The sequence below is a fragment of the Triticum aestivum genome, chromosome 4B (genome assembly GCF_018294505.1).
Source record: "Triticum aestivum cultivar Chinese Spring chromosome 4B, IWGSC CS RefSeq v2.1, whole genome shotgun sequence".
Lineage (NCBI taxonomy): Eukaryota > Viridiplantae > Streptophyta > Magnoliopsida > Poales > Poaceae > Triticum > Triticum aestivum.
Window position 1 is genome coordinate 192,158,888 of NC_057804.1, and position 14,838 is coordinate 192,173,725.

The window sequence follows — 14,838 nt, forward strand, 5'->3', positions numbered from 1 at the left end:
ACACCACTATCTATCTTAGGGTTCAGGGTGGGGGCGGTGGTCGCCGGCGGTGGCGGGGCGGTGGTGTGGGGATCGCCGGAGAAAAAGCTCGGCACAGGGGGGGCTAGAGGGATGGCCGGGGCGGCAGCGAACCGGCGGTGGGGAATGTTTTTGGGGCGGGTGGGGCGGCGCACCGCCGACCGCGGGCGGCGGGGCCTGCTGTTTGGCCGGTGGTGGCTGGCGGCTCAGGGGGGTGGAGGTTGAAGATGAACTGCAAGCCCTTGATTTCGTATGCAGCGGCTACAAATCGACTGACTAGAGATGAAAAAGTCAGTCGACCGACGTGTAGCCTCACCTTGCTAGTGCGTTCAGTTTCGACAGTAAAATTCAGTTTCGACAGCAAAATTCAGTTTCGACAGTTAAGTTCAGTTTCGACAGTTAATTTCAGTTTCGAAAGTTAAATTCAGTTTTGACAGTTAAGTTCAGAGATGTGCGGCTGGTGTATATTATATCTATCACTTTTTGGTTATGTATTTTACATCATGTATTGGAGATGCTATTAGAATTCCACTCAGGTTAATGTTGTCTCTCTTGTCCTGCTTCAGCCTCAGCGTCGTACAACTCACTGGAGCTGCTCCAACGATGAAACCCTCCATCACAGTGGAGCAGTACCTTAGGCTCCCTCTCCAGACGCCTAAGATCTTCTTCCCCTCCTCTGACAGCCAAGTCAGCCGGAGCATCCTCACCGGCCAACCCAATCACGCTGAGATCGACATGGCTTCGCCAAAGAGGTTGTACAGTTGTTGCATCTCTTTTTTACTCTACATGTTATATATATTGTCCACTGAGCACACGTAGTAATGGGAAATACTATTATTTTATCTTACTATATGACAAGCAGTGAGGTACCAGGCAACTTAGCTATCCGTGATGGACTCTCTTGAACGCCATCATTATTTATCTCTGTGCATTTGAGCTATGCATTTGTCGATGGCCCTGGAAGTTGAGCTAGTAGGGCAGTGGCCTGGGTCCAAAGTAATGGAAGTAGCACAAAAACATTTTTTTAGTGTAGGCTTTTCCTTGCTCAAGCCTGCCTACTAGAATCGCCAGTGCTTGAAAGGAAAAGTGAATGAAAAACATATGAATTGGAAAGTTTCCTATGGTACTACTATTCATGAATTTGGTTCAAAGGAATGGAGCAAAGGAAAACTGTAGGATTTGTTCCTTTAGTGTCTCCTTGAAAGAAAAAACATAGGAATTTTAATTTTCACTTGTCCTCCTTTTCAAATTCCTATTCATGAAGCACAAGACTAAGAGATAGTAGCATAATAGCATTATAACCGTACATTTTCTTGTGGTTTGACTTAATCTCACCATGCTTCTTTGCATCCTGTGATCTTCCAATTGTTGTGAATCAAACACCCAGATTGGTAGAAATCCTGTGTTTTTAAATTCTCTATTTTGCATGTGCATTCCTGTCCTATTCCTGTCTATTTTCTATCCCTGCATTGTTGGAATCCTCCAATTCAAACGAGCCCTTACAGAATTACTTCTCTTACAGATAGTTGTCAAAGAAAACCTCGTGTGGTTTGTCCCGCTCCTGTTGCAACATCGTCCACCCCAGCTCAGCTGCTCCAACGATAGAAGGGTCCAGCACAGTAGGGATCCCGCCTCCAGACTGTCTTTCGCTGCCTCAGATCTTCTTCCCCGCCGCCGGCAGCCATGAAAACTGCATTACCATCATCAACCGAGCAGATGACCTCGAGGACTACATGGGACCGCAAGAGAGGTCGCACTCTTTCGTGTTTGCTTACGTTATGTATCGCTTAATATTACATGCTACTTTATTGTCCTGTTCACCGATTAGACTCTGAGTCAGCTCCAAACTAATGGTCAAACTTGAGTTTTTAAATGGTTGTGGGGTACATATTGGGGCCGCAATCAATGTATATATCTACTATCTGGTTAATCTCCGGTGTCTACTATGAGTTTTATGTTGGGTGGGAAACAAACAGTAAAGAAGCCATTATCTGTATTTTTTAACTGAAGCCATTATCTGTCTGCTATTATTGGTTTTGGGTCTATCCACAGGTTGCTACCATCATGTTGGATTTCTGCATGCACTCCTTACATAATCTCACTATGTTTTATTCCTATGCATGACACTTATTGTAAACAATGGAACTGAACATGTAGAGCAAAAGACACGAGCCTTGCGTGGCAATAAAATTTCATGCAGACGTCGCTCCATGGTAGGCGCAAAGGCAGCCCCTCCTCCATGCATTTCAGATTGTAATCGAGAGGAGGATATCTGTTCTAAGGGGGATTCAGAAGAAGACAACTCCTATTTACCCCCTGAGGTCTTCGCTCTAACTTGGCATGCTGATGTTGGTTATATCATGCATATGGTGCCTTGCATTGCTTACTTTATACATCAAATATGTCATCTGCTTAGTTTATACATCCTTTGTGTGAATGCCATCTATTTAGTTTATTCACGTTTATGTGAATTATGCAACGCCATCTTGTTTATCCAGGCATCATATATGTGAATTTTGCAATGTCATCCTGCTTAGTCAGTCATCTTATATGTAAATTATATCAGGCCATCCTTTTTTTCGTTACACATTACATTTGTCAACAATGGTAGTACATTCAATTGCTCTTCGTGTACATCAGCCATTTGACACGGTGATGGCAAATTCTGGAGTGAAAACAAGGTCTTCAGAGCAGACTATGCTATCTGACGAAGCGCATATCTCGCTGGTTACGGATAGCTCCTCAGAGGAGGATTCAGAGACAGATGACCAGTCCTATCCCCCCCCCGAGGTGTATGCTCTAACTTGGCAGGGTTATGTTGCTCATATCATTCGTATGGTGTCTCGCATTGCTATGTCATTTGATTAGTTTAGACATGCTTTGTGTGAATGCCACCTATTCAGTGTCTAATTACCATATATGTGAATTATGCATAGCCATCTTGTTGCAAGATATTATATATGTGAATTATGCAATACTATCTTATTGCAAAGGCATTATATATGTGAATTATGCAATGCCATGTTGTTTAGCCAATCATCATGTATGTGAATTATATCATGCTATCATTTTTTTGTATTACTTGTTCCATTTGTCGACAACGTTGTCTATTCAACTACTCTTCCTGTGCATCAGCCATTTGAAGCGGTGATGGAAGTATCTGGAGTGAAAACAAGGTATTCAGAGCAGACAATGCTACCTGCTGAAGCAGACATCTTGTTGGTTACAAAGAGCTCCTCAGAGGAGGATTCAGAGACTGATGACCAGTCCTATTTCCCCCCTGAGGTCTATGCTCAAACTTGGCAGGGTTATATTACCCATGTCATGCATGTTATCTTGCATTGCTTAGTTTTTACATCATATATGGATTGCCATCTACTTGCTAACTATATAAATCATATATTTGAATTATATCATGCCATCATGTTTACATAGTACATACACATCATCTATCTGAATTATGGCGTGGCAACCCATTTAATAAAGGTATCATATAGTTATATCATCTCATCTTGTTTAGTGTTTATAGTCATCATATTTTGAATTATGGCATTCTATCTGTGAATGTATGTGAATTATGGCATGCCAACCTATTTAATAAACACATTATATAGGTATATCATGTCATCCTATTTACATAGTCATCATATTTTGAACTATGTCTTTCCATCTTTTTTAGTTAGCCATCATATATGTGAAATTGGGTCATGCTATCTTGTTTGGTTAGACAACATAAATATGAATTATTTCATGCCCTCTTTTATTCCCACTATCCATTGCACCTGTCTATCATACAATGTCTATACTTTCAATTACTTTTCTGGTTTGTCAGCCATTTGAATTAGAGAGGATGATGGCAGTATCTAAGGGAGTAAAAACACGGTCTTCAGAAAAGATAGTGCTACCAGTTAATGCAGAAGAACCATGGTTGTACTTTCCCAAGGACCAGATCCACCACACATAACCCAGACTCTCGCGGATTGTACCCCTACTAGTTGGACAAAGAACCAGGTACACCCCTTCTAACCCCAACCCCGGTAGATAGTAACCCAGTTCCAGCTGACACAGTACCATCTCCACCACAGGGCTCCCAAACACGAGCAGTTAGTAAGGGAACTGCAGTGCCCAAAGAAAGAGGACCACCACTCTGAATCCCAACTCAACGCTTAAAGGAGAAGAAGATTTGTTCTCAGGTCAGGTTCTGTAGCTATGGTTCATACTCCTTTGCTCTTGCATTACTGTATTTACTCATACCAACTATTTTAAAATTTGAAGGATGGAATTGAAGCTCCAATGGCGCAACAGGTATGTTTTAAACCTGTTTCCTTAACTGGTTTGCTATTGTAACCTGCTCTATGTTGATTTTAGTTTCAATTGAATAAACAGTTATGTTCTCATGACATGCACATTACAAGTGTTGTTATTGCTCTATAGTTTCCTACACTTATATTCTGTCTATTCTGCTTTGTCTTGAACAAATATTATTTGAACTGTGTCTCTATCTTGATTTGGCAACAAAAACTAGAATGATATAGACCATAAAGTGACCATGGTACATAGATATATGTTTGTTTCATGTTGTTATCCTGTCCACTTTACTACTGAACTCATTTACCAAAATGAGTTTCATATACAACATGGTAAACCTGTGATGTGTCTGCTTGTTTCTCTTTTAGAATGCGGACAAAATATTGGAGAACAGTACCGCGTTATGCAATGGTAAAGGAAGTAATGCAGATAAGGTTCAAGATAGTGAGACATCCCTGTTGGTCTCCAAGAAAGCTGATAAAAACTATCTTGACAACAGTGAGAGAACCCAAAAGTCCTGTTGAGGGAGTCCTGGACTAGGGGGTGTCCGGATAGCCGAACTATCATCGTCGGCCGGACTCCAAGACTATGAAGATACAAGATTGAAGACTTCGTCCCGTGTCCGGATGGGACTTTCCTTGGCATGGAAGGCAAGCTTGGCGATACGGATATGTAGATCTCCTACCATTGTAACTGACTCTATGTAACCCTAGCCCTCTCTGGTGTCTATATAAACCGGATGGCTTTAGTCCATAGGACGAACAACAATCATACCATAGGCTAGCTTCTAGGGTTTAGCCTCCTTGATCTCGTGGTAGATCCACTCTTGTAACACACATCATCAATATTAATCAAGCAAGACGTAGGGTTTTACCTCCATCAAGAGGGCCCGAACCTGGGTAAAACATCGTGTCCCTTGTCTCCTGTTACCATCCGCCTAGACGCACAGTTCGGGACCCCCTACCCGAGATCCGCCGGTTTTGACACCGACATTGGTGCTTTCATTGAGAGTTCCTCTGTGCTGTCGCGATCAGGAAGGATGCCTTTTCTCGTCTTTGAAGACGGCGCCATCGTCAAGGGAGCCTTGGCTGCCTGCCAAACTATCCGGCTAGGTGGTTTTCTTATGGCCGCCTGTTCGGCCACCGCTCCGCCGATGACCTCTCAGGTCATCAAAAGTGATCTTCACGTCATCTCGGAATTCGCCGAGCAGCTAGATCCGATGGAGCTCTCCTCCGTAAACGAGCTCTTGGATTGCATCACCGCCCTGGGAGTCGCTACCGACTACGATCAGATTGGGCTTAAAACCGATCTGAGAGAAATTAACTCTCCCCAGGCTACCCACCACGTTGTTGTGGTAGAGGAACAATGCGTTGACTCTTCTTCTATGTTGAAAACCAACTATTTCCGGATTCCCGATCCCTCCATGCCGGATTCCCGCGGAGGGACGGACGTCAATCAAATATTGAACCTAAAGTCAGGCATCGGACCAGATTCGTTGGAAAGCATCCAACAAACCGAGCTTCCAAATCCGGAAGCTTCTTGGCCTTTGAGCCTCAGATCGGGCGGGGTTCCGAACTTAATTCCACCCGCCCACCCAAACATAAGCGATTTATCTCAAATATGGCAAGAGCCCGATGAAACAGTACATCATTACTGGGCCAGATTCCTCCTGGTTATGAACAGGATAAAGGACTGTCGTGAAGAAAGCGCGATTTCAATTTTTTGCAACAATTGCACGGACAAGGGAATCATAAACGCCATAAGTCGTCGCGAAGTTGCACGCTTCGCCGACCTAGCGACCATTGTACAAAAAAACTGTGCGATGGAGAGCGCCTGAAACCAGGTTTTGGGACAATCCGGCCCTGAATACAACCCCAGTCTGAAATAAAAGGGTGCATCATACTCAAGCCCCTGGATTAAAAACCAAAAAGCAAAAACCCCCTAAAGGGTACGGAACCGTACAGGAGGGATGGCTCAACGGACCCTGCAAAATCCACAGTACAGAGGGCGCAACTCCAACACATAGCCTTCGAGCATGTTGGATACTACGGCAGGTGGCCAAAAGTGGTGAAGGCTTTTTAGCCCCGGGCAACCAGCCCAGCAGTACCAGTACGGTATTAACAGTCTTCGAGACTTTCGCATCAAATAACATGTGGAAACGAACAATCCGCAGCCTCGCCGAAGTCTACCAAGTAGCAATAGCAAATCCATGGAGCGACATGGCTATCACCTTCAATGCCAACGACGAACCTAAATTCCAAACAGCTAGAGCACCAGTCGCATTGGTCCTCAGTCCGATAGTGGACGGCTTTCGTCTTACCAAGGTACTCATGGATGGCGGCAGCGGATTAAACCTCATCTACGAAGAAACCCTTCAAAAAATGGAAATTGACTGGAGCCGCATTGAGCGAAGCAGCACAACCTTCAGGGGAATAATCCCTAGTCGAGAAGTACGCTGCACAGGAAAAATCACGCTAGATGTAGTGTTCGGCTCGCTGGACAATTACAGGTCCGAAGAGGTCACATTCCAAGTGGACCCATTCGGCAGCGGATATCACGCCTTGTTAGGGCGAGAGGCATTCACAATCTTCCAAGCTATACCCCATTACGGGTACTTGAAGCTCAAAATGCCCGGACCCAATGGAATAATCACTCTCGCCAGTGATCCAGATACAGCACTCCGCGCTGAAAATAAGACAGCCGCACTGGCCCTAGAGGCATTATCCGAAGCCCTAGCGGCAGAGGAACTAACTGTGCTGCGCTCCATGATGGATAGGGACGATGTGATACTCGATAAGAGGTCCAAGTCCACCTCTTTTAAACCAGCACACAAAATAGTCAAATTCCAGGTCCATCCAACGGACCCCACAAAGACGGCCTCCATCAGGGCACAATTAAATCCTGATGTAGAAGCCGCACTACGAGAATTCCTTCGGGAAAATTGGGACATTTTTGCCTGGCACCCTTCAGATATGCTAGGAATCCCACACAGGCTGGCAGAGCACAGCCTAAATATCCTAAAAGGATTCAAGCCAGTCAAACAAGCTCTTCGGCGATTTTCTGAACCCAAAAGACAGGCAATGGGAGAGGAGCTAGCCAAACTCTTAGAAGCCGGATTCATCAGAGATATAAAACATTCGGACTGGCTAGCCAACCTAGTAATGGTACCAAAAAAGGAAAAATCCTGGCGCCTTTGCGTCGATTTCAAAGACCTTAACAAGGCCTGTCCAAAGGACCCTTTCCCTCTCCCTCGCATCGACCAAATCATCGATGCTACCGCAGGGCACGATTCATTGTGCTTCCTCGACGCGTACTCCGGATACCATCAAATCAATATGGCGGAAAAAGACCAGGCCGCAACGGCATTCATTACTCCATATGGGCCATTCTGCTTCAACACAATGCCCTTCGGACTCAAAAACGCTGGCGCAACATATCAGCGCATGATTCAGACATGTCTGGCTACCCAGATAGGCAAAATAGTAGAGGCATACGTAGACGATGTGGTCGTCAAGACCAAACACGTCGAAACTCTAGTAGACGACTTGAGGGTGACATTCGACAATCTCCGAGCATATGACATTAAGCTCAACCCGGAAAAATGTGTCTTCAGAGTACCAGCCGGAAAGCTTTTGGGCTTCATTGTATCCGGTAGAGGAACTGAAGCAAACCCAGCCAAGATCCGAGCTCTGTCACAATTGGATATCCAAAAAGACCTCAAGCAAATTCAAAAACTAACTAGATGCGTAGCGGCTCTAAGACGCTTCATCTCCCGTTTGGGAGAAAAGGCTCTGCCCCTCTATCGCCTCCTCCGGCGCACCGAACACTTCGAATGGACGGATGCTGCCACGACCGGACTCGAAGAAATCAAGGCCATACTGGCAACAAATCCGGTACTGGCCGCGCCCAACCTGGGCGAACCTATGTTATTATATATCGCAGCAACACATCAGGTTGTTAGCGCGGTACTCATCGTCGAACGAGAAACAGAAGGGCACAGATTCCCTGTTCAAAAACCAGTGTACTACGTACCCACTGTCTTAACTCCATGCAAGTCCCGGTACCCACATTATGAAAAGATAGCGTATGCGGTGTTCATGGCATCCCAAAAGCTGCGACACTACTTTCTAGAGTGTTCCATAACGGTGGCCTCCGAAGTACCTCTCAACGATATTATAAACAATCGCGACGCAACGGGCAGGATTGCAAAATGGGCCATTGAGCTCTTACCATTTGACATAACCTACAAACCACGGCGAGCTATAAAGTCGCAAGTTCTGGCTGACTTCGTCGCCGAATGGACCGAAGCCGAACTCCCTAAAGAGTACGGCGCGTACTCCAATTGGATCATGCACTTCGACGGATCCAAAATGTTGGCTGGCTTGGGGGCTGGCGTCGTCTTGACGTCCCCAACCGGAGACACGGTCCGATACGTACTTCAAATAATGTACATGGACTCCAACAACGCAGCCGAATACGAGGCCCTTCTACATGGCCTCCGGATGGCAATCTCCATGGGCATTCAACGCCTAGAGGTGCGCAGGGATTCAAACCTTGCAATATCCCAAGTAAATGGAGACTTTGACGCCAAAGATCCGAAAATGGCAGCCTACCACAACGCCGTCCTAAAAATGTCAGCTCGATTCGAAGGACTCGAATTCCACCATGTAGCCCGGGATAACAACCAGGCAGCAGACATGTTGGCACGCATTGGCGCAAAATGCGACGCCGTCCCTCCAAACATCTTCCTGGAACAGCTCTTTAAGCCATCCGTATTACGGGAAGAGGAGTCCGGAAATAACAATCCAGAACCAGCTGCATCACCTAACTCAGACCATTCTGACACAATCAGCGGCTCAGCTAATGAAATAACACCTTCAGCCCACGAAATAATGGCAGTAATTGCCCCGTGGACGGAACCATTCCTAGCCTACTTAATCAGGCAAGAACTTCCCGAAGACCAAAATGAGGCCCGCTGCATAGTTCGGCGATCTAAAGCCTACAAGGTCCATGAGGGAGAACTTTATAAGAAAAGCACAACCGGAGTCCTTCAAAGGTGTACCTCCGAAGAGGAAGGGCAAAATCTCCTGGCTGAAATTCACGCCAGACTCGGCGGGCACCACGCTGCAGCCCGGGCCCTCGTAGGCAAGGCCTTCCGTACAGGATTTTATTGGCCAACAGCCCGCGCAGATGCTCAGGACTTAGTCCAACGATGCGTCGGTTGCCAGCTCTTTGCTAATCAGAGCCACATGCCACCCACCGCCCTCAAAACTATACCCATCACCTGGCCATTCGCGGTCTAGGGGCTTGACATGGTTGGACCCCTTAAAGGGGGAACCCACAAGCACAAATACTTATTGGTCATGGTGGACAAATTCACCAAATGGATAGAGGCCAAGCCGATTAAACGGCAGAATCCGGACCGGTGATAGACTTCATATCCGGGGTAGTACACCGTTTTGGCGTCCCCCACAGCATCATCACTGATAACGGCACGAATTTCACGGCCGACGAGGTTAAACTCTGGTGCAACAACATGGGCATCAAGCTCGACTACGCTTCAGTCTACCAACCTCAAACTAATGGTCAAGTGGAACGGGCAAATGGTCTCATCATAAGCGGCATTAAACCCCGATTAGTGCGGTCCCTCATGGAATCTAACACGCACTGGGTAGAGGAGCTCGACTCCGTAATCTGGGAGCTGCGGACCATGCCAAACCGCACAACCGGATTCACACCATTTTTATGGTATACGGCGCTAAGGGAGTTTTGCCTTGCGATATAATTCATGACCCACCTCGCGTGCGCATGTACAAGGAAAGAGAAGCCGAGCTGGATCGACAGGACAGTTTGGACGCTTTAGAGGAGGAGCGCAACATGGCAAAATCCCGTTCGGCATTCTATCAACAGCAGGCTCGAAGATATCAAAGCAAAGAAGTACGGGCCAAAACTTACAATGTTGGCGAGCTAGTTCTACGCCTGCCGGACAAGAAAAAGGACAAACTTAAGCCCAAATGGGAAGGTCCCTTCATCATCGACCAAGTCCTTATTGGCGGTGCATACCGTCTACGCAATGCATCTGACAACCGACTCGAGCCAAACCCATGGAACGCAGCCCGTCTCCGAAGATTTTACGCCTAGCGCCGGACTCATGGTTCGTCTCCTTCCTCCGTCCACCTTTCATGTTTTTTCGCTGTCTTCGTTTTCCCTCCCTTTTCCTCCCTCTTTCAGTACAAACCTCTTGAGGGCTAATCTGCGCTTTGTTCGCACTCGCTCGATGTGCTACTCGCACTCGTTATACCTGGGGGCTTCTTTAATAGAAGCTTATTTATATGGGCTTCATGCCCACCGCATGTGTCACACTTCCGCATGTACCTTTTGATCACCATTATATGCATCAATATGACTTAAGTTTTGGCCAAGCCAGGTTGCCTGGCTCCTGTGCTTACCCCTACGTTCCCGATTGTTCGGCTAGGAGGTAAAGGGAGCACCTCTGCGATTGTTACTGCTGGGTCAGCCGGATGTGTACCTCAGACTAGGTGAAGCCGAAGGCTAGCGTTCTTAAGGGAATATTCGGTCGGTGACCTGAAAGATGATTTATTACTTACTTATTTATCTGCCCCCAGATGCTTTTCCTGCTATTTTCGCAGTCCGGACATGCACTTTAGGGCATGCCTCCCAGGGAAAGGAACCCTTAACGGAACTATTCTCCCTGGAAGATGTTTCTTACTAACCATGTAATATAACATAGCTAGTTGGGCACTTGTCTGATAAAGCAATTATGACCCCTACGCCTTGTCTCCATGCATGCCCCAGTTCTTTTATAACCGTCAGGGTATTCGGACACACTCCGGACTGTTGGGTCCCGAGGTTGAAGCGAAAAGGTCCGCAAAGGCAAACGATCTACAATTCGGCTAGAAGGCATTTTACATGTCATTTTAAAATTACATCGTCAAACTGACTGATTGTACTCCCCTTCAATCCCATCTAACAGGCTGTCTAATTTACAGTCCTATTGGGAATATTTCGCGGCCAGCTCTACTTGGCCGTACATCAAGCTCACAGGGATCTCCTTCCCATCAGGCCCCACAGGTCCGACCTCGGCCATGTGGTTTGGGTCAGCCTTTGGGTACCGCATCTTCACCATGGCCCAGGCCTCCCTGGCGCCTTGACGGCAGGTCGATATCTTCCACAGACGGAGACGTCGCCGTACTCCCTGAAGCTTCTCGGCAAGCTCTCCAAGGCCCTCAAGTAGGGAGACGGAAGGCCATAAGGCCTGAACGACGCCACTCATCGCCTGCCGAACACGTTCAAGCAGTTGCACCAGCTTGGGAAGTTGGTCACCCGTTGAACCGGGCATTTCCTCCTTAGGGCAACCTGTGAGCACACCTACAGACATATTTCTGTCAACCGACTTCCTTGCCGAACTCTTCTTTTCAAAAGAGTTTGCTCAAGCACTTACTATAGATGCCGCGACGAAGTCGCTGATTCTCCTTCAAGGAGCCAGACAGCTGGGCCCGAACACCTTTTAGCTCTTCTCCAAGCTGGGTGTGGGCATCTTGGAGTTTGTTCCTCTCCTGCTACACCTTCATAAGCACCCTCTCGCCGGCCTTCAACTGGCGCAGTAGCTGTTGCTTGTCCGGATCAAGTTCGGTAACATCTGCAATATTATTGTCAGATTTATACGCACGCCGCATGCCATAAAACATTTTTGAAATATGTGTTACCGGAGGGGGTCTCTGTGTGTCCTCCTGCGGCGGTTAGTGCGGCCTCAAGTTGGGCCTTGCACTCTTGAAGCTCCTGGGACAGGTGGGTATTCTTCTCCGTAAGATCCTGCATAATAAATGATCCTTAAATCAGTTATTTTAACTATTTTAAGTCTTGGGGGCTACTGGCATATAGAACTATTAAAATTACTTACCCGTATGTCCTTCACATACTGCTCCGTGGCTCTGGTTAAACCATCTTGAGTGGCATGGAGGTGCGCGTCTCCCGCATCAAAGGCATTCAACGCCTCCGAGGAGAAACACGCGTCACGAAGAACTGTCCGGCGACGCCTATGATTCATGGCACTCTCCACCTCAGAACGGGTGGTGGACAGCTTGTCAGCATCCTCCGTTGGAGGAGCATCCAGCTCATGCCTTGTGTTCGCCTCCCCTTCCGGACCACGCGTTGGAGCATGGCTGGCGGAGGCTTGATTGGCAACCTCCCCGGACATTGTCTGGCGAGCGCTCTTTCTCCTGGAAAAGTTATGGGCATTAATATACCTCCTAGGGATCCTTCCCTTAAAAACAGCGGTGCGCCGTACCGTTGCGGCGACGTTTCGATTCGCGTCGCACTCCTTTTCCGCCTGCTGGGCCAAACTGACCCTTGCTGGTCAGCCGCCGCGGGTTCGGCTTCTCGCCTTGAAGGCACCTCCTGCAAGACACTGTTGGTATACGGTGATCTGAAATACGCAAGGACGAAGTAATGGTGTCAGAACTCCGGTCGTAATTACCTGAGAAGCCGGACATAATCCGGGGTAATCAGCCGTAATGGTGACTAAAGCATTATCCATGCTGAGTTGGTGGAACACCCCGTCAATTAGCTCCACCTTTATGTACGGATCCTCTTCGGAGGCCGGATCAAGGGATCTTCCTAGATCCTCGGGTTTTGGAGCTGGACTGTGTATGCCCTCCACATCCCGACGCAGTTCCTGCGTCAAAGTCATAAAGTAAGGCATTTAACTTTGAAAGCACGGGTCGGATGAATAAACGTTCGCTTACCCAGCTCCAAGGGTTATTCATGGAGAACCCATTCAATGGGCTCGTCTGGAGAAAGTCCTCCTTCTCCCCCTTGTACAAGCCGGACATGATCTTCACCAGATCCGCGGCCGATCCCGGCCCCTTGCGGCCATGACGGGTGGCGTCGTTCTCCCTGTTGAAATCCCACATGGGGTGGCCCCTATATTGGAGCGGCTGCACCCCTCGCATAATGCACGTGGCCATGACTCCAATCATGGTCAATCCGGAGTGGGCCAGTAACCTAATCCGGCCCATCAGATAATGGACGCTCCCATCATCCTCCCGTTGAGGGCTCCGCGGGCGCCAACTCAGGCGTTTCTTCAAGGGAGCATTGCTGAACTCTGGGAGGCCGATCCGAACTGTATCCGGCAGAGGGGCGTCCTCCATATAGAACCATTTCGAAGGCCAGTCTTCGGACGCCTTCTTCGGGGTGCCGGATAGATATCCGGTCCCGGCAATGCGCCATATTTCGGCTCTGCCCACTTGATATATCGACCCCTCGTGAGAACGGGGTATGAGGCAAAACAATCTCTTCCACAGCGCAAAATGGGGCTCGATGCCCAAGAATAGCTCGCAAAGAGCTACAAAGCCCGCGATGTGAAAAATGGAGGCAGGTGTAAGGTGGTGAAGCTGGAGTCCGTAGAACTCCAGGAGCCCCCGGAGAAACGGATGTATGGGAAATCCGAGTCCCTTTATTAGATAAGGGACAAAGCATACCCACTCTCCTTTGGAGGGGCTGGGAACGCTCTCCGCCTGCTTTCCACCCCTGAAAGTGGCCAGTCCGGCTCGAACCGGAACCATGAAGGCTGGGGGAAGATATCCATCGGTTTGGAGCGCCACTAGCTTGCTGTGTGGAACTGAGCATCTCCCCCAATCTCCTGGCTTAGGGATGGGAGCGCGAGAGGAGGAGCCGCGTCGACTATCCATGATAGAATGGATTTTTGTCAGAGGCGCTTCGATGAGTACTTGCGGAAGGAGGATGGTGTGAGTTGGATCTAGATCCTCGCCTCTCTTATAGGCGGCTTGTTCGCACGGCTAGGGGGAAAATGTAAAAATACCCTAGCTTTTCGCATTCATACGACACGTGGAAGAAGGCCATTATTGGGCGTAGAAGCCAAGGAGCACAACCTTTATAAGGAAGATGGACACTATTCGACAGGAACATGAAGTTTGAAGGAGAACCCGCCTTGTAACGCCGAAGACAATATGCGCGCCGGACTCGTCATCATTGAAGCCTGGTTCGGGGGCTACTGAGGGAGTCCTGGACTAGGGGGTGTCCGGATAGCCGAACTATCATCGTCGGCCGGACTCCAAGACTATGAAGATACAAGATTGAAGACTTCGTCCCGTGTCCGGATGGGACTTTCCTTGGCGTGGAAGGCAAGCTTGGCGATACGGATATGTAGATCTCCTACCATTGTAACCGACTCTGTGTAACCCTAGCCCTCTCCGGTGTCTATATAAACCGTATGGCTTTAGTCCATAGGACGAACAACAATCATACCATAGGCTAGGTTCTAGGGTTTAGCCTCCTTGATCTCGTGGTAGATCCACTCTTGTAACACACATCATCAATATTAATCAAGCAGGACGTAGGGTTTTACCTCCATCAAGAGGGCCCGAACCTGGGTAAAACATCGTGTCCCTTGTCTCCTGTTACCATCCGCCTAGACGCACAGTTCGGGACCCCCTACCCGAGAACCGCCGGTTTTGACACCGACACCTGTGT